We start from the raw sequence: 24,210 nt of genomic DNA on the forward strand, positions 1-24,210 counted from the left end.
AGCCCCCTTCAACTGCTTAATCACCGTATTTGGTATACTGGTCTTTGGTATACACTCCCAGTACTTGTGGCTGTACTGGGAGTTACTGCCAAGCCTGTACACTGCAGAGCTGAAATGGTTTCAGGGACATACTGTATCCTCTCTCGACAGGCTTATATCCCTGGAAGAGAACGACTCACAGTTCTGAAAGGACTTTCTCATTATTGTTGGTTAAAGCAGTGATTCTCAACTGGTGGGTCGGGGACCTGTACTGGGTGGGTCGCGAACAGCTGGTCAAAAATAAATAAATACTTAATGTCTCTCATGTTGGGTTGGACTTGTCTTTTATTTTGAAAGAAACTTTTCTTTTGACAGGCCTGTTGTGAAATGCTTGTTGCATGGGCAAATATATAGATATACGCTTAAAAAAAAAAAAAAGATTATATGGATTAATAGGATTAAATTTGGTTGGTTGAATTCGTAAAAAAAAAAAAAAAAAAAGTGGGTCGCAATTTAATGACAGTGGCAAAATTGGGTCGCAAGGTGAGACCAGTTGAGAACCACTGGTTTAAAGCATGTCCTTCCATCTAAATGTCATCTTTAGCCAACATTATATCTCATTAATAAGGGTTGTGTATGAAAGCATATAAAGACCACTAACCTCGACCATTCTAGCTGCCATCATAAGCTACAAGTTGATATAAATACCTCCTTTTTTTCCCTCCATGAAAGTCTTTATTGCTTTTTTGACTAGAAGTGAGAGAAACACCAGAGAACATGACTGGATTTTACAGAGTGTATTAGCAAAGAGTCTTAGAGTGTGGGATTATTTCCGTGTTGCATGCAGAGGAAGAGAAAAGGATGACATCCACTAAAGATGGAGAACCACATCCCAGTCTTTAACAGGATTATACGATGTGCACTCTAGCCTGCAGAGCCACTGAAGCAGCTGACTCGGAAGTTAATGTTGTGGCCTTTCAAACCGATGCTGCTTCAGCACTCCTGCTATTCTCAATGCGTACAGCCAATTAGGGTCAGGATAATAGAGACTGTTGTTGACATTGTTTTAATAGTTTTAATCAGTCTTTCAGTTTGGGTTAGTGGAGGTTGAAACAGATGGAAGGTCCTCAAGAAGGTAGGAGTGAGTATAAGTACACCATTCTGCACAAGTTTCATAAATCAATTGTTAATGATGAGAAATTGGCTATTTGCTGTTGCTACACATACAGTACATATGTATGTACAATAGCACATGGTTTCCCAGTGTGTAACAAAACATTAGCACTAAAGGAAACCTCAACAAGAAACAGTTGATGACGGTGGGTCATTCGTGTAAGTGTTCTGGAAAAAGTCTTTTCAACTAAGGGTGAAAAAAATAATTAAAAAATGTTGCAACTTTTAAGAACTTGGTTTGATTTGTGTACATGTCCAATTCTTTAAGTTAGAGAACCAGCCTGATTTATTTCCATATCTGACAAACGCCGCTCTGCAATTTTTACGTAGAGCCTCCCAAACCTTTCAATTCCGTCTCCTACTTTCCTTTGTGGTAGCATTGCCCTCCATAGCACACATCGGCTATAGAAATTAATGTAAATTGGTAAATGCAATGTAGTTTTCCTCATATTTGCGCTTTTTTAATGGGTCATTCAGTCAAATAACAACTTTAAGCTTTACCTGATGGTTTACTTTAGTAACTGCAAACTGAGGGACTTTCTTTATAATTTCCAGATCAATTATTGTAGGATTATTACTAATATAGATACTTATGCAAATATATTGTGTTGGAATAATTTACAAATGTTACCAAAACAGCAACTAACCGGTGAGTTATGCCCTTGTTTCACCAATTAGCAGATATGACAGTAACATTTAGTCACACTATATTTTATTAAAAAATAAGTAATAGATGCTATGTCAGTCAGGTTATGGAAGGACAACACTGGCTGAAACTAGCAGATAAATAACTAAGATCACTATCTGACTGGTGTTCTATGGGATAATTTACATGTTTTTGTCGATATACACATTTGCGTGTATGTTTACACTGAACAAAATCTATGTTTCTGCACTGCACTATAGATACAGGGGTGTGCAGTGAAAGGAGTAAATAAGAAAAGAAGGGGATTGAGTTTCTCATCCTCACTCTTACAAAAGAGATGCCTTATCTGATGGCTGCTTGTTGTTGAAAACTTTAGGAAGTTTTGGGGAGGAGGGGGGGACAGACAGGTAGACTTACAACGGCCCATCACTTCACTTTCTTTATATAGTGCACAGCCTGTCCAGAATATAGATCAGGTTACTTGGCGGTATCTGCTTCAGACTGCTCTGTCCTTGAGAGGCTGGTAAAAAGAGAAGGAAGGTATCTCTTCCATGGAGGACTTCTAAAAAAGTTGGGTCGTCTGCAGCATGAGCAGCGACGTCAACTTTTAGAAATCAATGATAGAAGAAACTGAGTATAGCTATCTTTTCGCAGGCGATTGGTGGGGCAGCAAAAGCATCATGTCCTTGAAATATTGCCTTCACACAGCGCTGTAGAACTACCAAACACATGGAACAACTGATGAGTAATGCATCATTTTTATGAGTCTTATGACAGATATCTTGTAAAGCTTTTCTGTGATGATCAGCCATAACATTATGAGCGCTGACAGTTGTGATCGGTTTTATTATAGCATCTGGCAGTTATGGAAAAGTTGATGTGTTAGAAGCAGGAAGAAAAGGCCCATATAGGGATTTGAGTGTGTTTAATACGTTTGCTGACCAGTGAGGATGGTTCTGCTTGTAGAGAAGAACCCAGTTTATTGTGGAAGAAGGGAGGGAGAAAGTCTATTAAAGTCCAAACCTATCCCACGAGGATTGAAGTGTACACACTGACCGGACAAGAATTGTAAACGTGCAACCACGGAGAGTACATATCAAACTCAAAGGCAGTCAACTTCAACAAACCAATATTCACCTCAAACCTGAGAAAAAAGCCAAAGTTGCCTAATGACTTATGCGTTACCGTCCTCATTATGAATGCCCTACTCCTTTTTTCCACACTCTCTTTCCATATCCGGAGGTCTGTTTTGTATCAGGCCCTGATAAGGCCGTATTCTTCATCAGAGGTCTCAAAAACCGCCTGATAACGCTGCACCTGCTTTATCTTCCGTGTTCCAATCCCTCACCTTGTTAGCATGTTAAATGATAGATCGTATTTTGGTCTATCGAGGGCCTTGTACCTTTTTCAGCTCAGGAAATCCAGGCGCTCCAAGCCCAGATGATAGATTGCTCTGCTTTATCTCAGCAGTCTTATTATTCCTCCAATATCAGGGAAGCTAAGTCCGTGTGAGTGTGTGATCACGTTGTAATGGGCCTGAAAGATCCAGATTACGCTGTTCTGCATTCCACGACGTGGACTCAACTCAAGAAGTCTTTGTGATGGGAAAATTTCCCCGTTATTAAAGATTGTAACCTCAATGGCTGCCAAGATGACTTAAATATAATTACCAATGGACATGACAGGAATTAAGTAGCTTTCTCATTGGTATCCATAACAACATCAGGGAAAGCTTCAGGAGAATGACCTCTTTAAAGCACCTAGCTGAGAATTATTAAGCCAACGATCACTCACACAGTGAGAAACTAATTACCAGACATATTTTAGGGGAGGGAGGGGCATCTCGCAAGATTGCCTTTTATTAGTGTCATCATTAATAATCTCTGCTGGATTGTACCACTGCAAAAATAAAAAAAAATAATCACAATTCAGTCTGATGCCTGACCTTCAGCTAGGAACGAGAGAGCAGATCTAATAAAAAGCGTGCCTTTCCACATACAATTCATTATATTCCTGATCATTCTTCACAACAGAGTGACGTGGAGTAACTGACTCACTTCAGTATGATAGCTTTAGCTGAAGGAGCATCAACCCGGCTCAAGCTAAACTACTCAAGAGGAACTACACCAATAGTCATATCGTGACAAACTGTACAACAAAGGACACACATGCACACAAATCAAGTTGCAGCAGTAGCGTTCTTTGTCAGGTAGCAGGAAGAACAAGAATGCAACAAGCAATGACAGCGGCGGTAAGCTAGCTGTGGAAGTGGTTTAGCTCGAAATTAAAATAGCGATCAACTTATCTGAGGTGTAGGTACACACTGAGTTTGCCAAGTGCTTTGAAAAAAGAAAAATAGGATTAGCATTAGCGCTTAGCATGGGATTACTGTGATAGACTGGAGTGCCAAAAGTCTTTGAACTACTTCAGATATCCAGCTTGGATTCTTAATATTCTGTTCATGCTGCTACAATATCTATGTGAACTCTGAAACAAAATGATGCAAGTCCAGTTGATTTTCCTACTGCTACAAAATGTTTTAATAAAAAATGACTGACTTCAGTTAGCTGAGCAAGCTATCTGGGTTAGCATGTAGTGCTTGGTGGCAATTGTGCAATGAATTGTCATTTATGTTTCATATTAGCTTTTTGCCGATATCTGAAATGCTGATATTGTCCAACGTTAAATTTCCAATTTACGATATTAACCGATACAGATATGATATATAACCATAGCCTACGCCTTCCCCAGACCTAATTTTAGGTCACATTATGGAAATAACAGGTTAAGCCTAATTTCACAGTGATGTCCCACTGAACGTATCCTACAAATAAACATCTCTACAAAAAAAAACAACTGGTTTTTCAATATCAGCAGAAAAACCAATACCGATGTTGACCAATATTACATTTATTATAATATTACCAATATTACATTTAATGGCCAATATTGACCCATCTCAAGAAATTTACAGTATTTACTGATATTTTTTTTTGTAGAAAACGGATGGATTACCGCATGGGCAAAATAGGCACATGCCCAGGGCCTGGGGGCCAATGGGGGCCCCTGACGTTCAGTTTTAAGATATTTGTAGTTTGTGGTTTTGAAGATGCCGTATGATCATAAAAATCATATGAATGTTAAATTACCTTTAATATTAGATCAATAATGTGTGACTACACGATGACATACCTGAAGAAACGTCCTAGCTCCCTCCCCCAAAATGTGTTCAATTCAAACAGCGCAGCTTCAGAAAAGTTGTTTGTGCATCTGGAGCGGCAGATTGGAGAAGCTGTAACAACAGAGTTGTGGTTGTAAACGATAATTTGCACAAGTAATACCAAAAAAAATAAACAAAAATAAAAATGTAATCTACAGGTTGACAATTTTTCACATCATTTGTGACATGAAATAAATTTCACGTGTCTGGATTTTTCATACACATGCTCACATCACATTCTACAAGCTCTCATTTTGCAACATATCTACCTTCGTACTGAAATCATGATGCTTTTGAATTTGATGTGAAGTTAAGAGGCTCGCCACGCGCATCAGTAAACACATAGTGCTGCCAATCCCCGCGATGTCTACGTGATGGGAAGGGTTCCTCGGTGCGCACGCTGTGTAGGCCCACACACAAATGAATCTACACATTGTAATTCAACACACACGGATTGAAATGCACGCACACGGATCGAGGTACAGACACACAGATTGTACAAGTGCACACAAAAATTGCTTTGTTACAATAATGCCCCCATAGCAGGGGCCCGTGGCAGGGCCAATGGTCATGACAATCAGTCTATGGTAGAAAAGCATTTGGATGATTGGAATTCAAACGCTAATTGTTGCAATTCATCCATCTCTTGCCCTTTACTCTTTTCCTCGCTCCGTCATTTGGACTTAGTTTTGATTCCAAAATCAGATAATTACAAAAGTAAGACCTCGTGGGCTGTAGATGATGAGTACATTTTTTTATCCATTGTTGTTTGTATCAGGAGATTTCAGGGTGTGATGAAAAACTTGATTTTGAAGGCGGTTGTTGCATTATTGGTTCAGGGAATGACTAATATAATCAGATTTCTTTGAGTGGATGTATTCCCTCACTGACAAGTTTCAGAGTAGAATCACTGCTGTCAGCCTGAGTGTAATCAGATCTCACCTGGACCAGCAAACATCTTTGCCCGGGGGCTGATTTTACCAGGCAGAGAGTACAGACAGCGAGATCACAGTCTTCCTTCAGTCACCCCGACTTCACGCATAAATCTAATGGAGGTGGAATGCAGTCTCTAAATCAGACTCGGCAGGAAGTGCTTGAAAAAAATGTGCTGTGTCACACTTGGGCACGAAGCAGAAGGTGATAGCGCTGTTTGACGACTATGAAGGTGTAATGACCGAAATAGACAACAGTCGATGTTCTCTGGTTTTCCTCTTAACTACACCATGAGACTTTTCTCACATAAAAACCAATGTGTTTTATTACAAACTACAGAAATATCGATTCAACTCAATACATAGTTACTAAAGAAACACCAACTGCAGGCAACATTGTATTTTAAACGTAAATAAGGGTCTTATGTTGAAAACGAAGACAAACTTCATGCGGTAATACAAGTGTTGGGCGGTAACGCATTACCGTTACTTTTGACAGAAACAATAATTCTAACGTAATATTTTTAAAAGAAATAAATGCAGTTACCGTTACAATATGGTGCGTTTGTCCGTTACCCGGGTAGATGCGGTGTATTTCCTGTTTACAGTGGCGCTACCGGGATGCCGTGCAAACCACGGTAAAACAGAAGAAAAAGAAGAAGCACTGTCAGCGTGTCTTTGTTTACATAATGTGCGTTAATCATGGCGAGTCAATGCAAGAGCAGGACGAGCTTCTCAAAGTGAAAATACGTGCACTATTTACACTGTGGTTGAGCAAAAAGACAAAAAACATTCCGGTGAAGTGTAAGCTGTGAAGGTTCTATCTACTGAGACAAACAGCAACTCCAATCTGCTTCCAAAACATACAAGCTATAAGCTAACCGTGCATTGGTGGACGCACTCAATGCACCGAGACAACAGCGGCTAAATTTTAACCTGACTGTTAGCTAGGGACAGATCAGCAAAGCTATTGCTGTTGGTATGTTGTAGAAAATATGCCGCCTGTCGCTACTGTGGAGTCACCTGCTTTCAGGCAGCTCATTAGCCTGACACCATGTCATTTGCAATGCATTGTGGAGCTCAGAAAAATGCAGTGAGTTTTTTTTTTTTTCCATATTTATTTTTAGATAAAAAAAAAAAAAAGACATCCTTAAATTTTAAGTAACTCAAATGTTACTTTTATGAGTAACTCAGTTACTATTTTGATTACTTACACTATAAACTGAGTTACTTTGCGAATGAAGTAACTAGTAACGGTAACTTGTTAAGTTTTTCATTAAGTGGCACAACACTGGGTAATACACAGTCTCAAAGGTCTCAAGGTCATTCCCAATAAAATCAATGACAGGAAAAAAAATATGACATCTGCAAAAAAAAAAAAAAAAGAATAAATAAATAAAAAAAGAGTCTGAAAGCTTGCTTTCAAAGTGTCCCACTATTCAAGTTAAAAAACAGAATCCCACTACAATATAGTGACTCAAAGTAGTCTATTTGTGTCCAGTGTATGTTTTGGTAATTGGATTTTTTGTTTGATTTTAAAAAACAAAAAAACAAAACAATAAGTAGTTATTTCTTTAATCAAACATTAGGATTGAAATTCAAGGCAATTTTCCTACTCAGAATCGAGAGGGATGAATAAATAATAATAGATTTTTATTTTGTCTTCCTAAAAACAAAAACTGCGACTGTTTACTCACATTAAACTGTGACGTCGTCATGGCAACAGAATATAACTCCTACATTGGCCGTTGAGGAGGACTAGTGACAATCATTTTCTTTACGTAACCATTCCACCATGCAGCATTGTCACTTAAATTAGTTCTGTAAATTGATAGTTTATTAACCTGTCGATTCTAATAGGCACTAATTCATAAAGAGGGATTCATTAACTTGTTCTTTTCAAACATTATTTAAAGCAGGCGTGTCAGGTCAGGAGCTGAATACAGACCAGTTCAATCCCAAGTGGGGTAAAATGAGCAATTTTATCATTCTTGTGCCCTACTTTGTAAGAATATCCAAGAAATAATTGACAGATATTTCATTTCCTTGATTTTGTGACCAATTTTAATCTAAATTGGGGAAATTTGGGGGAATAATTTGAAGAAAACTGTGCAGTTTCATTGAATTTGTGTGTTTGGATTAGTTGGTTGATTTACACTTTCTCCTGCGGGCCGAATTGGGAGTATTAAAGGGCCTTGGGTTTGACATTTGTGATTTAAATTTTCATCAATCAGTTTTATTTTGAATTTTCCTTACTGTGTATTTTTCGTTAGTCCTTCATTGTTGACTGAAATCATAATTCTCTTTCAACACAAATAAATAAAAGCTTTATTTCATATTTGAAATTCATTATTCAAATCACTCTCAGCTTGTATGATAGCCATCTTTCATGCGTACACTATAATGCTACATGTACAAATCGTCAGTATTAATGACAACAAGAGGCTATTCTGTTGCTTCGGCGTGTCCTAATTTCCACTGTTTTGCAGATGCACAGCTTACAGCGCTATCATGGGACGACTGCCATGAATAAATAGTGAGTTGAATAACCTAGAAACTGACAACTTTGCTGTGGGTTAAAATGACACCACAGGCGTGCGTAATGAGGCAGCTTTGACTACATGTCACCCAGCAAAGTGTTGCAAGTCGCTCTATTTGTGACAAAGTATTATAGCCTGAGGTTTCTCATTCAAAGTACAGTTTCTTTCTTTATCTTAATCTTTAACGTCCTCTCAAAGGAAATTGGTATGAATTTGAATTAATGACCAGAATAATAAAAACCATCTCAGGTTAAGGTTGGACAATTAAAAAGCTTGAATTAATGTTAGCTTAAGGCTACATACTGACACCAGCTTAGCATAGGCATCAGTGCTTTGTATTATATTATTTCTGTCTTGTGTTCAGTCACACAATCATGTTTTACATCGAGAAGTCATCTTTTTAACCAAAGGCTCCAAAGTTGTTAGCTTGATGGGCTAGCACTGGGTACAACATGTCAAACTGTTACTGGTAATTATTGAAGATATTAAGATAACTATTCATAAAGTTGAAATGTATACGGTCCAACCAGCACATTTTAAAGCTTTGAAAACCATCCATACAAGTGTAAATACTGTACACCAAGGGGTCAGTGACGTGCCGTGACCACTAGGGTTGGGTAGGCACGTTGCAAATCGAGACCACCAGTGACAATTTCACATGTTTCTGCTGGCAACTGTTAATTCAATTCAAATCAATTTTATTTGTATAAAGCAATTTACAACAAAGTCATCTCAATGCGTTTATCAAAATATAAAATTCATACTAAGAAAAAAAAAACCCAACAAGATCCACATGAACAAACATTTAGCCATCTAACAAAGTCAACATCATAAACACCATGAAAGAAACATAAACAATTATTTAATATAGCTTCCAAACTCTTCCAACCAGATATATCTCATGACACTGCAGCGCATCGTCGTTTGTGTTGGAAACACAGAAACACGGAGAAAATGACAACGGTCGCGTGGCATCTATTCACTAATGCATTGTGAACTTAGGTATAGCATTTAGCATAGCGCATGTGCAAACACGTAAAAACACGCAATGGGAATGGAGGCAGAGGAGCAATGTGCCTTTGGGAAAGGGCGTGGCCCCCAAAGACTGTTTAGTAATTTGGGCTATGAAACGCACAAAATGTTGACACTTTCAAACTTATAGGTACTGTAGGCTATTGGAAATGGAAAAATAAATAATTCATAATTATATTATAATTAAAACAAATAATCAAAATAACAATTCACCCTTGGGTAGGCACTGCCTACCTTGCCTACCCTGACGGCACGTCACTGCAAGGGGTGTGGCTACTATGTTTATAGCATGCTTACCTTACAGTATTCTTATATTAAAAGTCGTCAATAACATTTCTTAATACTCATTTTTGTGGAAATCACTCCTGCCTGTGGCGATAAAACTGTACAATTCATCACTATAACCTGACAGCTTTGATTGTGGTATATGTCAATATTATATTTGTACATTTGTATTAATTATCTTATTTTATTTTCTACTGTAATGTGTGCACCTGTATTTAATCCTTATTCAATTAACAGTCTTTTACTTAATTATGAAAAAAAAATATTTCTTTGTTTAGTGTTTATTCTTTTTATTTGTAATATTTCTTGAGCCTCTGTAACACAAGTCATTTCCCCCGGGGATAAATAAAGTATTTCTGATCTGATTCTATGCAGTTATCCTAATTTTCTGTGTTAATACCAGTTTCTTTAATATCTCTTATAGTGCAGTACCTTGTTAATATTGTACATATCATATATTTTATGTCACTTGTTTACATTGTTTCTGTTTGTTTTAAATTTGTGTTCATTATTTTATGCATGTTATTTTATTGTTATAGGGTTCTGTGTGGGTATATTTTCAGTAACAATGGGCGCCAAGTTGCCTGGGCAGGCACTGCTCACACTATAAATATGGCTTGTTACTGTGATGAAATGGGTGTCATGGTATTATGTTTGAGCCGGAGAACCGGAGAAAAATAAGTGAGTCGTCATGAGAACTGACGTGGAGTATTACTGTTGTGAACAAGTGTCTTTCTCAGCATCTCTAGATACAGTATTGTTGTTTATTACTCATTTCTGGACTGTTGTTCTATTTCTTTTGTGTTGAAAATTAAAACCTTGGATTTCCAAACAGATCAAATAAATGTTTTCATTGATGGCTTTTTTGGAATGACAGTATTTCAATTTCATACTCAAAACGTCATAACCGAACAATGTCAACTCAAGGCACTTATGATAATAATCTGCGTGAAAATATATGTTTCCAACTGGGAAAGAATTGTCAACAATGGTGAGGGATAAAGTGAGACACAAAGAGGTTTAACGTGATTTAAAATCACTTTCCCACCATGAGTTTTCATTCATTATAACAGAATTAATCACACCATCCTAGCGCTATTACGTGTTGACATTTCTGACAGTTGTGAAGAATATTTTCCAACTGTTCAAACTGTACAATAATATCTGAACTTCATATAGTTGCAGCCATCAAGTAATTTTCACAATTAAATAAAAGTTCTAATAAGTGTTCAAGCTACATATGGGAATGTTTTATATTTCAAACATATACAATTTCATATTATATTTATTTTAGCTTTTAAAAACTGTCAATTAAATATTGTTAATAGCCTTTTTGCAACTTGAAAAAAAAACCTAATATTGCCTGTCATCACCCACTACCCAATTTAAAAAAAAACACAGCAGTGTGAAGAAAAGGTATCAGCAGAATTTGAAATAAATGTCAGGAGAGGATAGCGACTTATTCACCTTTATCTTTTGTATTACAACAGATGTTCTCAATGTGTGGGTCGGGCCCAAAGATAAGGTCACAAATTTATTTCTAAGTGGGTCGTGTACATTCTGTATAATGTGACGAAGCAATAAAACAATGAACATGTATGTGAAGATTTTGCAAAATAAATTACACGCTTGACCACTGCATCAGCTGTCAGCTCTCGATCCTCATTTCCACATAAAGTTAAACCTAAATATAAACAAGGAGAATCACTCTATGACTATTTCTGTTCATAAATGACTCTAATGACCTTTTTCAAACAATTTGTGGAGGCAAATTTCAGCATTCTGTCTTTACAGTGAATAAAAAATGACTTTGTTTTGGTCATATCACAGGCTGCTGTGCTAAAAAGACACAACCACTGTCTCCAAATCCTCTCTTCTGATTGGTCAATTCCGGGGAGCGGGGAGGGGAGGGGCCATTTCTACGAGCATAAATCAGTTTTGCTACAGACGTCTCGCAAAATGTGTTGCAAAACTCAAGCAGTGCAGATTCACACGAGAAAAGTAGTTTGTGCATCTGTCGCGGTGGAGTGGAGAAGTTGTAAACGATCATTTACGCAATTAATTAAAAAACGTGAATAAATGTTGGATTACAAGTTTGCAGCTGTAACTTTATGTGTAAATATCAGTCTCTAAATGTATTTCACGTGTGTGGATTTTTTATACACAAGCTCAAATCACATTCTACAAGCGCTCACATTTTGCAACATATCTACTTTCATATTAGCTTCTCAATTATTCTTGACATGGAAAATATTAAAACTCCAAAAACCACAGTTTTTATTCAGTCAATTTAAAAGCAGGAGAAAATGGCATAGATATGCTCCGAGGCTTGCATCAGAAGGACCTAAGTATACAGAGCAATGAAAGAATGGAATGTTTGGCCATTAAAACGACTCAAAATAGAACATTAGTCTGTTTTTAAAGGACAACAGAAGAGACACCTTGGTGTCAGCTATTTATAAATAATATTTACAATGTTTAAAAACTGCGATTGTCAGATTCTGAGCATGTACTGATAGGATTTGTATTTTTTATATACAGTATATGCATGAATTGTCAATTATTGAAATATCATTGCATTTTACATGACTATTATCTGTCTAATGGATAGTTTGGATCTGTATGACGTTTAAGAAGGACTCCAGGAAGATTAGCTGTCTGTAAAGTACAGCTAATGAGGATCCTAATAAACTAAACTGCTCCAGAATTACATTTATTTGTATTGATGTTTTGCCTCGTGTGTATAACTCATTATTTAAAGGTGATGTTTGTTGAGTATTACTGTATTATTAAAGTTATTATCAGGTGTATTTGAATAAATCTCCAGTTTTTTTAGGTATGCAGAATAAATGTTGGCATAACACAATTGTCACTAAATTTGAACCAATACAATAATAGGTTTTTTTTTTTTAAATATATATATTTTAAATGACTTAAATTAATTAAGAGAATTTCACCTACGCCATTTCCTGCCTGTGTTTTTGAATGCTGTCATTATTAATACATGGATCCGCCATGCAACATTGTCACCTCTTTTGGTGTGAATTAATCAACGAGCCTTTTCCAGGGGTTGCTAAGCAACATGTCGTATATTTGGACCTTTGACTAAGCGGCTTTGAGCGCAGGAGAAAGGAAGGGGTGAGGCAGCTGATCTTTGGTCGATGTTTGCGGCCCATCACGCCGGCTACGAAACAGGCTGAGAAAAATAAAGAGATGGCCTTCGGTGAAAGTGCATATGGTGTTTTTTTTCTCCTGCTACCAGTGTCCAAACATCAGCAGATTGTGGAAAGCAGGAAAGCTCATGTAAAAATTGTATTCTGCCTTTTGAATTATGTGAATCACAGATATCCACTCATATGAAGGACTCGTGGGCATGGAGGCGACGGTAAACAGGCTCCAATGCAGTAAAGCAAAGAAGGTCAAAACACTTTAAAAACACTCACAGCTCTCCCTCATCACTAAATTAATCAGTCTGTGCTACATCACTATACTAGGCTAAATTTACTAGAGGGCCACTTTTTTGGATTGGCTCTCAAGCTGCGTTTCATTACCTTTGGAAATGTGCAAAATCTAAATCGCCCAATAAAAAAAACTGGTAATGGATAGACCTGAATTTTGGAAAAAAAAAAAAAAAAACTCAAATATCGCTAAAAAGTTTTTACGCCTTCATGAGGAGGAATTTCGGACGTTTCGATATTGAAATGTGTCGCAGAAGTGCAATGATAACACTTTTTCCACAAACACAGAACGTGACATACAATACGTGGTCACATGACCACTTCTCGCCGAGTAAACATGACGCGGTATGTGTAGATAGAAGAGGAGATTGGGACATTTCGTATCATTATACTTAGAAATTATTTGTGCCACATTAGACGTGAAACAACAAAGGAACACAGAGTGTCCGTCTTCCTGCAGCAAAGTCACATGGGATGAGATTTCAAAGGAGTTACGAGGCTCCTCCTGAAAACAACCTTTAATGGAAACCCATTCAAAGCATAATTATTTTTGTCGACATTAATATATAACTTTATTTTATGAAAATCTGTAATGGAAACCCAGCCTCAGTCATTACTATTTTACTCAGCAGTGAGAATTTCAGCTTTCAATCAGGAACTGATGATAATTGGCCGATATCCATAAAGACAAATCGATTATTATAACACAGATGTACCAGAAGCTCAACGTAAAAGTTGTAACACGTAGTTTACCAGATTTCTTGTGCCACTTTGCACTCAGCCCTACATAACAATAATTTTAAACCAAAGGTTACATCCTAGCTGAAGTTTTCCGCCTGCCATGCGATCCAGCCGTTACAAAGAGAGCCTCTTGTTGCTGTAGGCTCTTTATGGAAATCATCTCATTAAACTGAGTGAAATGCTGCCAAGTGGGCTGACAAAACAGTTAGAGACAAGGTTTAAAGACAGAAGTGACAAGTTGAAGAAAGATAAAATGCATTTCCTGTTGGGGGTTAAAACGACTGAATTGCGGTTTGATCAGTCGAGTTACTTCAGAGCTGGTAAAAGACCCAACATGGAGTATTCTTCCATTTAAATGAAATTCTTTTAGGTTTGATAAACTTGATCAAAGGTAGTTGACGACACATCCAAGATGTTACAAGCCTTGGCATCTTCAAAGACAAAGACCAAGAAAGAGATCAGAAGTACAATGTTGCCTTATTGCTCTTGATGACTCATTTGCTTTTCTTCCAATAACACACCTTAGAACCATATATTTCTCAGGCGATGCATACAAATGGTTGAAGATTGATCTACATAAAGACAGTTCTACGTCTTTCCCAGAATGCTGTTGACAGTATGATGATACGTGGCAGTAGCAGCTTGTGTGAAACACTTCCACACATCATGCAACACAAAAACGTTCCGCTAAAATGAATTAACTGCGGTTTGATCAGTTGAGTTATTTCAGAGCTGGTAAAAGACGCAACATGGAGTATTCTTCCATTTAAGTGAGATTCTTTTAGGTTTGGTATATTTAATCAAAGATAGTCGAAGACACATCCATGATGTTGTAGGACTTGGCATCTTGAAAGACAAAGACCAAGAAAGAGATCAGACGTACATTTCTACCATATTGTTCTTGGTGACTCATCTTCTTTTCGTCCAATAACACACCTTGGAAGCACACATTTCCCAGGCAATGCAAGATTTATCTAAAAACAGACTCTTCCTGAATGCTGATGGTGATAGGTGGCAATAGCAGCTAGTGTGAAACACTTCCACACATCGTGCAACACAAAACGTTGGGGGTTAAAACAAATGAATTGCCGTTCGATCAGTTGAGTTATTTCAGAGCTGATAAAAGACGCAGCATGAAGTATTCTTCCATTTAAGTGAGTTTTTTTAGGTTGGACATACAATATTTAATCAAAGATAGCTGAAGACACATCCATGATGTTATAAGCCTTGGCATCTTGAGAGACAAAGACCAAGAAAGAGATCTGAAGTACATTTTTGCCTTATTGTTCTAGATCGGAGTTTCCCAAATGAGGGTGCATGTACCCCCAGGGGTACGCGATGGCACTACACAGGAAAAGAGAATTAGGTGTCAGTTTTGGTCTTGGTAAATGTTTTAATTATTACTTTTTCAAATCAAAAGAACACACTTAAATAACTGTATTTCTATAGAAGTCTAGTTCAACTAACATGCAGTAAAAAAAAAAAAACTGAGCTCAAAACATGATCAAAAACTAATTTTACAAAAAATCAGAATCAACTTTATTGACCAAGAGTGTATGAATACACACGAGTCTTTGGAGTATATATTATATATATGTATATTAAAATGGGGTGTCAGTCCAAAAAAGGTTGGGAACCACTGCACTGAATACTGTTTATTTCCACTTATTTACAAAATGAGATTCTTTAAAAAGTGTGTTATCACTCGTTTATTCCATCATTATGCTCTATAGTTGTTTATGAATAGGGGGTACTTGGATTAAAAAAAATAAGAGAAAGGGGATAGTTGAGCCAAAAAAAATGAGAGCCATTGTTGTTGATGACACATTTCCCACGCTATGTATACAAAGGATAAAGACTACTCTTAAAAAAGACTGTTCTATGCCATGCCCCGAACGCTGGTGACTGTATGGTGATACGTGGAAGTAGGAGCTAGTGTAAAACACACTTCCACGCATCGTGCAACACAAAACGCCTTAGGCTGGTGAGCTGTTAGGAAGTATCAGCGTGCTGTTTACTTGAGTTTGCCAGTCACGGGTGAAAGAATCAAAGACACCTCCAGGGATAGGGGTGAAAGTTAATGTTTCGCATCCAAAAGATTAGGAACAAGCCGTCAAGTCCAACCAGACACAGGGGAGTGAAGGGTAATGGATCAGAAAAATGACTCCGCTTCTGTTGGTGGAAAAAACTACACATAATGCCACTAGTGGCAGCTTACCAATTACCTGGGGGGGGGGTGAACTCAGAGCATTTTGTAGGTTCATCTCAAATATGATTAAATTACAAGCCTAAAGTTAAATAACACCTTTACATGATTGGTTTTGATTGCTTTGTGAGAGAAACAGTAAAAGAAAAGAAAAGTATAGCCTTCATGGCACACTTGGAGGCGTCTCCTAAACTTTCAGTTTAATTAAATAGATATAGTGAAAGAAGTGGCCACATTTTTTGGCTCACGAGTTACTCGGGTCACTGCAATCGACTGCAGGAGGGACGGAAATGCAATGGTAAAACTCGACAAGTAGAAATGGGTGTCAATCCACGTATTGGACACCACTGGTTTACTTTATCTGTTGGAATAAAGATTCATACAAATTCAGGCTTTTAAGTGAAAACAAAGTTTTTTTTTTTTCTATAGCACCGAGTCAGTCTTAGGTTTTGCTCTTTAGAGTCAACTAGTACAGTGCCAGTCGGAAGTATGTATTCATGTGGGAGCATAAGGGGTATATTTGCGGGTGCAAAATGTGGGTGCAATTTTCCTGGTTTCTATGGGACAGGTGCATGACTTCGTCACATATTTTTTTGTATGGTTTATTTTTCTGTAACGTATGTTTTTTGGAGTCATGTGTATCTTTCTGTTGTCTTTTTGTGCATAAATTTTTGCTGTTTTTCATTTTAATTTTTTTGTAATGTATGTTTTTTTGGAGTCATGTGTAGTTTTGTATAATTATTGTTTTTGTTGCTATTGTAGTGTGATTCAGGAGTAATTTTGTGTATTTTTTGTATAAATATTTAGTTTGCATATTTTTGTTTTATTTTTCTGTAAATGTATGTTTTTTTGAAGTCGAATACAGTGCCTGTCGGAAGTATGTATTCATATATGATAAATGTGTTTTTTTTACTACAGTCACTACCACCCAATGGACGGGTGTCGTGACACAGACTGTAACCGGACTAAATGGTGGTCCGTTACACACGTAGACGGTGATCGATAGTGAAGGTGTGTTCTCTCTCACGCGCGCTGCTGAGAAATGTGCAGCTTTCAACACAGCAGCCATTGCCGTCAATAACTTCCGGGTTAGGTCTGTCGGTCTAAATAGCGAACGGTCAAACTAACATGAAAATAAACGTTTCGAAATGTCATCACCAAATAAAGTACAGTAAAAAAGTATTTTTCCTCAAAAGAGGAAAGAGAAGTCCACGGGAGATCGTGCACGCACCGGAAGTGAGCTGTGCTGTGAAATAGATATACTGTAGATGGTGCTCTAGCGCCCCCTCACACCTTGAGGTCAAAAGTTGAATAGGTTTCATTTCGGGGCCGTCCAGAAGTGAAATAAAATTAAAATAAACATTTTGAAATTACCAAATTACTCCAAAATAACAGATACACACAATCGGGGTATTTGGAACCCGTCGACCAAGTTTCAGGTCGAACTCTCACCGCGTCGGGGAGATATTTGCTCCACACACACAAACCTCCCTTGCTTTTATAGGTAGATACTTAGTGGTTAAACCTGTTGTTTATTCTTTTTTTCCCCAACAGGTCAAGGACAAGATGGATATACTTCACAATTTAGCATGTTTTCCACAGGATTTGTTACATTTCTAGACCCACAGTGTCTCTTCTTAGATGAAAGCCAACCATCACATATTTTGTAAACTCAAAAGTTTTCTAAGACAGAAAATTGCTGACAAAATAAACTATTTGCACTTTTAGTGCAGCGTGTGCCTGAAGCAGAGTCACAGACATGAATGATGAGCAAAAAAAAAAAACTCAGAACTATCATATGCAAAAATGAGCGTCAACCTCACTCGTCAAACTAAATACTTTTCTTTCACAAATCACTTCTTATGCGACTAGGTTGCTGTTGTTGAGGAAATGGCTTGAAATTAAGTCCTGACAAATTTCCATCAAAAACACAAGGCAACCCCTTAAATTTGATTTTAGAAGAACAAATGTGCTTGGATAGAATTTTTGGCTTGCTGTTATCTGTAGCATCTAAAGTGTACTTTAAATACTACATGTTTAGTGGGATTATTTTATTTAAAAGTCATTGTGCAGTAGCCTGGAGGATGAAAAATGATGGCCACCATTATGCCTCAAGTGTTCAAAATTAAAAAAAAAAACAAAAAAAAAAAACAGTGTGTACACTAAATGCAACCTATTTTAAAAATCTAAATAATATAATACACCATACCACCTACACGTATAGTGCAAATGTCCTAACAGAACAACAACTACAACAATGGTGCAAAATCCAAAAACAATGCAAAACAGTGCCATCAAAAGTTACCATAAAATATAAAAGTTTCAGTGCAAGGACATTTCTACTTTTCAGTTTGGTTTTACTAAGTCAGTAACAAAAATCTTAAAACCAACGCACACAATGTGCAAACAACACAATAAAATTATATAAAATAGAACAAGAATTACTACATATGCAAAAAGGCAATGCAATGTTGTGGTTGCAAACACCTCATTGCAGCTAGATAATTGTAAACAGCATACAATGATTTATTTGTACAATCGGTTACATTGTAGGTAACAGCCTTCCTAACATTGAATTTATATTTTAAAGGGGACATATCATGCTAAATCCAGCAGATAGCGCTGTGGGTGGTTGCCACAGATTAGGTCATAACACCTGTGTACGATTTGGGAAAAAAATGGCGGCCAACGTCTCCTGGTTATCCTCCTCATGGCTGCTCTACGTGGACTTTTAAAGACAATAACTAAACATCAAGTATTATATGTGATCTTTCAATGGAGCTTGTATTTGTATTCTTACTATTATATGAATCTAATCAGCAGAGATAGAGAATAGGGCCGTGTTACGTAGTGGTAGATAGAGTGGGTTCACCTTCAAAAAGCTTCACAGTTGATAAGCGACAAATAGGGAATAGTCACATTTAATTAGGCTCCCAGTCCCACTGCTGGGAGCTAATCACTGACTCACTAAAAGCAGCGTGTGAGCGTGCCGATACCTTTCAGGATGAAGATATCCATCAAGCAGTGAAGTGAGAAGAATGGAGCAAGAGACTGCAGACGCTGGGCTTTTCCTTCGTGTCAAGACACTGGGCCATTACAAAGAAAAGAGGCCTGTAAAGAGTGTAAGCAGGAGAGAAAGGTAAATTATCTGATGGTTTGAAAATGGATCCAGAATACCATCATCCCTCCTGGGGGTCTTGGTGGATCAAATGATCTCCACAGCTGAGCACAGTTTGGGGAGCTCAGCCTGCTGGTCAAGTAGAAAGCTTCATAGTAGCATGACATCTACTGTACGTATGGGGCGCCGATTGTAAGGTTGGGCATGCTAAAATAAACAGCAACATTTAGCAACAAACCCTGTTTAAAAGATTTATGTGAATTTTTTAATGTTACTTTTGACCAGATTTCCAGGAATGTTTGAAATTTGTGATTTTTTTTTCTTCTCGTAAAAAACTTTAAATCTAAATATTGAATGTTACGTTTGAATATAAATGCTGAATGTAAATGTTAAATCTAAAAATGTAATTTTAAATCTAAATGTCACAGGTGAAGTCCCAAAAAAATTCATCATCATTTAGATTTAACATTTAGATTTAAATGTAACATTTAGATTTTAACATTTATATTGAAATGTAACATTTAGATTTTAACATTTATATTCAAATGTAACATTTACATTTTAACGTCTATATTTAAAAGTATCATTTAGATTTGAACATTTATATTTAAATGTAACATTTAGATTTACCATTGACATATTTTTATGAAAAAAGTACATATCACAAATTTCACAAATATTACTGTATGTCTGTTCAAAAGTAACATAAAAATTCATTTTAAAACATGGTTTGTTGCTAAATTTTGCAAAACGTTGATGTTTATCTTAGCATGCACAACTTTACAATTAGCGCCCCATAGACATCTGCTATAGAGTAGTGGTTTTCAAACTTTAGTACCCCCCTTTCTCAAGTACCCCTTTTGACCGGCTACAACATTTTGCTCAGAATTCTGTGAAAAAACAACTGTAGAGCATAGTGATGGAATGAATGAGCGTAACACACATTTTAAATAATCTTATTTTGTAAATAGGTGGAATTAAACAGTATTCAGTGCCTCCTGATTAGATTTATTTCTATAAGACCAAGACTGACCTTTGTATTTTCAGTTCATCTAAATAACTTCTATCATCATTCTATTTTTTGCATCATTTTGTGTATTTTGTTGTTGTTTGTCTGTTCTTTTCATTATTCAGTATATTTTTCTCTTATTTTGTATGCTTTTGTTGTCAGTTTTGTGTGTTGTTGATATTATTTAAATTATTGGCTGTTTCTTTTTTTGTACGTTTATGTTATTTCTGTGTATTTTGTAGTGATTTAATGTATTTTTCTCTCATTTACTGTCTTTTCGTTGTTGTTTTGTGTGTTGCAGGTAAGTATCATTCTCTCTTAGTGTGTGTTTTTTGTGTCATTTTGTGTATTTTGTTGTTATTTCTCTGTTCTTTTTATTTTCCAGTATATTTTTCTCTCTTATTTTGTGAGTTGCTGGTAATATGCAGTATGATCATCATTTTTAACTAAAAATTAACATTACAAAACCCCATATTAATGCTTTCATTCAATATTTTTCCTCTGTCTCTGTCTCAAGTACGCCCTGTAGTGCCACCGCGTACCCCCATTTGAGAAACATTGCCATAGATGACCATATTAGTAGACGACACGAGTGTTCCTCAAGGCTGTGTTCTAAGTCCTCCAGATGTTCCCAATGCTTATTTACATTGCATCCAACTGGAAATATACAGCAACGCTACCTGGTCGACCAACTGGGGGCGTTTTGATACAACTTTTTCACTCCCAGTACGATACAGATGTTTTTTTGAGTATTGGTCAATACGATATCAATCTAAATCACACATACTTGTATTAACCTTCTTTTTTAATTGTTTATGCGGCTTTTAAATCACCCCAATTCCTATACTGGTAAAGGTTAAATAATAAGTCTTTCAGTTGAGCTGTCAGTCATTTAGATTAAAAATGTACTTCCATCAACTTCAAATAGATAAATGATCATCATTGAAAGTATGTTTCACTGGTATATCTGAATTTTATGTCCTTAAAAACATAACCACAAATCCTAAATGTAAACACCAACATCTTTGCCTTATCCTTAAATCTATTTTAACCCAAAAAAAACAACCTACATTCTCCCAAGAGTCAGATTCTCTAAGTGATATATTGATTTAAAGCTTCTTCCAAATGGATGTGTTTTAGCCTTATTTTTAGGCTTTTCTGTCACTGAGTTTAGCAAATTCTGGTGACATGTTTTTCTTTCAATTGAAATGTGGCAGGTGGGAGAGAAGGAGGCAGACAGGTATAATTAGAGCCAAAGAAAAACTGTCTATTTCATTAAATGTCACAAATATTTTCCAAATAAAAAGTGCCAAAGAGGTTCAACACATTCAAAGCTGCAGAGTTCATGAAATAAAGATACTCACTGGAATCTCAAAGAACTCCACTGGTAGAAAACAATCCGGGAGAAACTGGGTCACGTGGACATCCCAGTCACTGCATAGGCACTCAATCAGTGGAGGGTAATCAAGACGATTGGCTTCACCTGTGAGAGAACACAGACAGAGATGAAATCTACTTGGAGAAACAAAAATTAAACAAAACACAAAGCAAAAAATACATTTGAAGCACAATCAGAAACAAAACAGAAACCCTAACAGTGGGTGTATGTCTTGGTCCAGATAATTACATTGGAAAACAAAAAAACAAGTGGTTATTTGATTTTCATTTTTAAATGAAAAACTAAGTTGAAATTCAAGGCATATTGCTTAATCAGGGTCAAGAAGGGATAAATGAACATTTAAAAATTGGTTGACATTACATTTTTGTTTCCAAAACCAAAAAACTGAAATACCAGAGGACAAAAACAAAAAAATATATGATTTATCTCCATAATGTCTTTAGAACCGTATTATTTTTGAAATGGCAAAACAACATGTGAGGAGATTTTGCACAGAAAATTAAACATTAAACCATTTTTTGTGCAAAATCTCCTCATGTGTTGCTGAAAAACCTCTTCCACTCCCACTTTGGTGCGATATATTTTGAAGCCATTGTAGATAACAAGCCTTGTTTTTTCATTTCAACATTTTTTCTTAATTTTTCCACCTCCGTAATATCTCTAAAATCAGTAATATCTTGGCCCAGAGTGATGCTGAAAAACAAATCCATGCATTTGTTACATCTAGATTAGATTATTGTAACTCCCTACTGTCAGGATGTCCCAGTAACTCACTAAAAAGTCTCCAGTTAATTCAGAATGCTGCAGCTAGAATACTAACACGTACTAACAGGAGAGAGCATATTTCTACAGTATTGGCTTCCCTTCATTAGTTTCCAGGAAAATCTAGAATAGAGTTTAAAATCCTCCTCTTAGCTTTCAAAGCTCTACACGATCAAGCTCCTGTATATCTTAAAAACCTGTTAGTGCTAGGGATGTAACAATTCACTCAACTCCCGATACGATTCGATTCACGATACGATTCTCTCACAATTTATTTTACTAAATGGGACTTTAGAAAAATGATGATTGAAAAATATTCCTTATTTTTTTGGGGAAAAAAACTCAAATACTGTACTATTTTCTTTTTATTTTTCATTGTCAAAAGAATCCCTTGATAAACTATTCAAAACAATGCAATTTAACTAAAAATAAATCTTGAAAGAAATAAATAAAGGAATAATACAAATGAAAAAGCTTATTAATTTAAATTCTGGTTCTATAGTGAACAATGCAAAACTGCATAATAGTTCTTTTTCTTTTTAAAAGTAAAACTGAAAATGTATTTTGTGCCTTAACAATTGGACTTTTTTTGAAAAAAAAAAAAAATCAGTCATTGCCCTGTATTTACGTCAGATATTTGTTTGGACCAGCAGAGGGCGCTGGTAACCCAATGCTTGGTTAGCATGCAGATATTCTGTGCAGTGAAGAAGAGATGCTATGCTAGCAGACAGAGCTAATAGAAAAACATGACTTTTACAGATATTCACGTAATATTACTATATTGCTAAAGGGGTAAGGAATCATTTATGAACATATTTAAGAGTAGAAGGTGGCCAGAAAGAGAGTAGTAGGAGATTCCGCACGCCGCCTCAGCATTTGGACAAGAGAAGGACAAATATATATAGCGCCCTCTACTGTTTAAAAATAGTACTGCGATTCAATTTTCAGAAAGTCGATATCATTCGTGGTACCTATGAATCAATTTTGAACTGCCTTACGATTAATCGTTGCATCCCTAGTTAGTGCCCTATCGTCCAGTTCCAGAAGTGTCTAGAAGTAGAAATGGAGGCGGAGCATTCAGCTACCAGGGTCCTCGCCTTTGGAACCAGCTCCCAGTCTTAGTACGGGAGGCTGCTACTCTCCACCTTTAAAACGAAACTCAAAACCTACTTATATGCTAAAGCGTATACTGTATAATAGTGTTAACCTAACCATTAGGAACGAAACCCTAAACCTAAAAATAGGAACTAAAAACTAAGATTATAAAGTAGAACATCAACACTATATTCAAATACAATCCACCACCTACACATAGCTCTAATGGTTTACAATGTGTGATGTCCACAAAGACACAGTTGTGCCCATTTCTGAACCTCGTTGTATACCCATTACGCTGCTCTCACTGCTTACACACCATTTACACTGATGTTCACCCCATATTCATTCTCATTCCAATGTATTCTTGTATCATGTTTTTCTGCAGTCTGTGCCTTCTCCTCGCCCTTTTCTCTCTTTTCTGTTTCAGGTGTCGTGAAGCTGGAGTTGACGGTTCCTGATCTGTGGTTCACGGCTCAACTAATCTGGGACTTTGATGTTCTATCTCTCTATCCTGTTCTGTTGGTCCTTCTGTCCACTAACCCCAACCAGTCAACGCAGATGGCTGCCACCTCTGAACCTGGTTCTGCTGGAGATTTCTTCCAGTTACAGGGG

General features: G+C 36.7%; 1 long non-coding RNA gene across 1 annotated transcript in view; it reads right to left on the reverse strand.

The window, feature by feature from the left end:
* Nucleotides 1-5,013: 5,013 nt before the first annotated feature.
* The window catches only part of LOC114473713 (uncharacterized), a 39,985-nt gene continuing 20,788 nt past the window's right edge, over nt 5,014-24,210 (reverse strand). Inside the window, exons 2-4 of the long non-coding RNA XR_003675285.1 lie at nt 21,704-21,822; nt 19,209-19,323; nt 5,014-5,090 (exon numbers count right to left, since the gene is read on the reverse strand). This is a non-coding gene — a long non-coding RNA (uncharacterized LOC114473713). The remainder of the gene's footprint in view (nt 5,091-19,208; nt 19,324-21,703; nt 21,823-24,210) is intronic.

Source organism: Gouania willdenowi, chromosome 2 (assembly GCF_900634775.1).
Source record: "Gouania willdenowi chromosome 2, fGouWil2.1, whole genome shotgun sequence".
Taxonomy (NCBI): Eukaryota; Metazoa; Chordata; class Actinopteri; order Blenniiformes; family Gobiesocidae; genus Gouania; species Gouania willdenowi.